Here is a 3,068-nt window from a genome sequence, read left to right on the forward strand (position 1 = left end):
TAAGACACTGCATCTCAATGCAAGAGGTGTCACTGCAGTACCTGGTTTGAATCCAGGCTGCATCACATCTGGCCGTGATTGGGAGTCCCATAGGGTGGTGCAAAATTGGCCCAGCATCGTCCTGGTTTGGCCGGGGTAGGCCATCATTGTAAAGAATTTGTTCTTAACTGACTTGCCTAGTTAAATAAAGGTTCAAAATAAAATAAGGGGTTGGGTTGCTGTGCTAACAAGGTGATAGAAGGATGTGCTCTGGCTACTGACTTTCAGTTGCTGGACATGTCCTTTTCTGGTGGCTATGAACTGTTCTAATACTGCTGCACTGTCCAACTGCACATAGAGAAAGCTGCTCAAAGTCAGCAGCCAGAGCTGCAGAAGTAAAAACATCCTCTGTCCTTCTCCTTTTCAACAACAATGTGGATCTGTGTGTCAGCCTTTCTCACTGTAGAGAGGATGGAGAGAGGAACCCTAGTGAGATTATCACTAAGGGACACTATCATCCTATCGCCACTGTTCCAACCCTGACATTATCACTAAGGGACACTATCCTCCTATCTCCACTGTTCCAACCCTGACATCATCACTAACGGTACAATCCTATCTCCACTGTTCCAACCCTGACATCATCACTAAGGGTACAATCCTATCTCCACTGTTCCAACCCTGACATCATCACTAAGGGTACAATCCTATATCCACTGTTCCAACCCTGACATCATCACTAAGGGTACAATCCTATCTCCACTGTTCCAACCCTGACATCATCACTAAGGGTACAATCCTATATCCACTGTTCCAACCCTGACATCATCACTAATGGTACAATCCTATCTCCACTGTTCCAACCCTGACATCATCACTAAGGGTACAATCCTATCTCCACTGTTCCAACCCTGACATCATCACTAAGGGTACAATCCTATATCCACTGTTCCAACCCTGACATCATCACTAACGGTACAATCCTATCTCCACTGTTCCAACCCTGACACCATCACTAAGGGTACAATCATATCTCCACTGTTCCAACGCTGATATCATCACTAAAGGACACTACCGTCCTCTCTCCACTGTTCCAACGCTGACATCATCACTAAAGGACACTACCGTCCTCTCTCCACTGTTCACTAACTGTACTGTTGCCTCCAGCTGGAGCAGCCTACTACTTTTAATGATCTAATAAATTAAACTATATACTGTAACTAGGTTCCTATCTCCACTGTTCCAACCCTGACATCATCACTTAGGGACAATAAAGACCCTATGGATCCTGTACCTCCTCTGTTGCAACCCTAAGGTCATCTCTACTGTAACAACCCCGCTCAGTCAGCCCACTGATTTATAGCCTAATTACAGTAAACCTAAATCTCTCCCTCGTACCCACGACAACAGAGCACTGCATGGCTGCACTGCATTAGTGCCACACTCCAGTTGAATGTAAACCAATGGAGCAGATGAAACGTGTAGACCCAGAGCTACATTACACCCCCATACTCCTCACTGCAGTACAGTAGAGTACAGTATGTCTTTGATATGTTGATCATAGACATTAGGTTGGTTTCCTGGACCCAGATTAGGCTTTTTACTCCTGGACTAAAGAGCAGCTCACTAAACACTCAATGGAGAATATTAATTAGTGAAGGTTTTTAGAAACAGGCTTACTATGAGTCCAAAATTGGAAACTGCTCCATTATGGTTAAGGGATACAACATGTCTATATGCTGGTTAAAATCAGAAACCGCTCCATTATGGTTAAGGGATATAACATGTCTATATGCTGGTGAAAATCAGAAACCGCTCCATTATGGTTAAGGGATACAACATGTCTATATGCTGGTGAAAATCAGAAACCGCTCCATTATGGTTAAGGGATACAACATGTCTATATGCTGGTGAAAATCAGAAACCGCTCCATTATGGTTAAGGGATACAACATGTCTATATCCTGGAGAAAATCAGAAACCGCTCCATTATGGTTAAGGGATACAACATGTCTATATCCTGGTGAAAATCAGAAACCGCTCCATTATGGTTAAGGGATACAACATGTCTATATCCTGGTGAAAATCAGAAACCGCTCCATTATGGTTAAGGGATACAACATGTCTATATGCTGGTGAAAATCAGAAACCGCTCCATTATGGTTAAGGGATACAACATGTCTATATGCTGGTGAAAATCAGAAACCGCTCCATTATGGTTAAGGGATACAACATGTCTATATGCTGGTGAAAATCAGAAACCGCTCCATTATGGTTAAGGGATACAACATGTCTATATGCTGGTGAAAATCAGAAACCGCTCCATTATGGTTAAGGGATACAACATGTCTATATGCTGGTGAAAATCAGAAACCGCTCCATTATGGTTAAGGGATACAACATGTCTATATCCTGGTTAAAATCAGAAACGGCTCCATTATGGTTAAGGGATACAACATGTCTATATCCTGGTTAAAATCAGAAACCGCTCCATTATGGTTAAGGGATACAACATGTCTATATGCTGGTGAAAATCAGAAACTGCTCCATTATGGTTAAGGGATACAACATGTCTATATGCTGGTGAAAATCAGAAACCGCTCCATTATGGTTAAGGGATACAACATGTCTATATCCTGGTTAAAATCAGAAACCGCTCCATTATGGTTAAGGGATACAACATGTCTATATGCTGGTGAAAATCAGAAACCGCTCCATTATGGTTAAGGGATACAACATGTCTATATGCTGGTGAAAATCAGAAACCGCTCCATTATGGTTAAGGGATACAACATGTCTATATGCTGGTGAAAATCAGAAACCGCTCCATTATGGTTAAGGGATACAACATGTCTATATGCTGGTGAAAATCAGAAACCGCTCCATTATGGTTAAGGCATACAACATGTCTATATCCTGGTGAAAATCAGAAACCGCTCCATTATGGTTAAGGGATACAACATGTCTATATCCTGGTGAAAATCAGAAACCGCTCCATTATGGTTAAGGGATACAACATGTCTATATCCTGGTGAAAATCAGAAACCGCTCCATTATGGTTAAGGGATACAACATGTCTATATGCTGGTG

The sequence above is a fragment of the Salvelinus namaycush genome, unplaced genomic scaffold (genome assembly GCF_016432855.1).
Source record: "Salvelinus namaycush isolate Seneca unplaced genomic scaffold, SaNama_1.0 Scaffold313, whole genome shotgun sequence".
Classification (NCBI taxonomy): domain Eukaryota; kingdom Metazoa; phylum Chordata; class Actinopteri; order Salmoniformes; family Salmonidae; genus Salvelinus; species Salvelinus namaycush.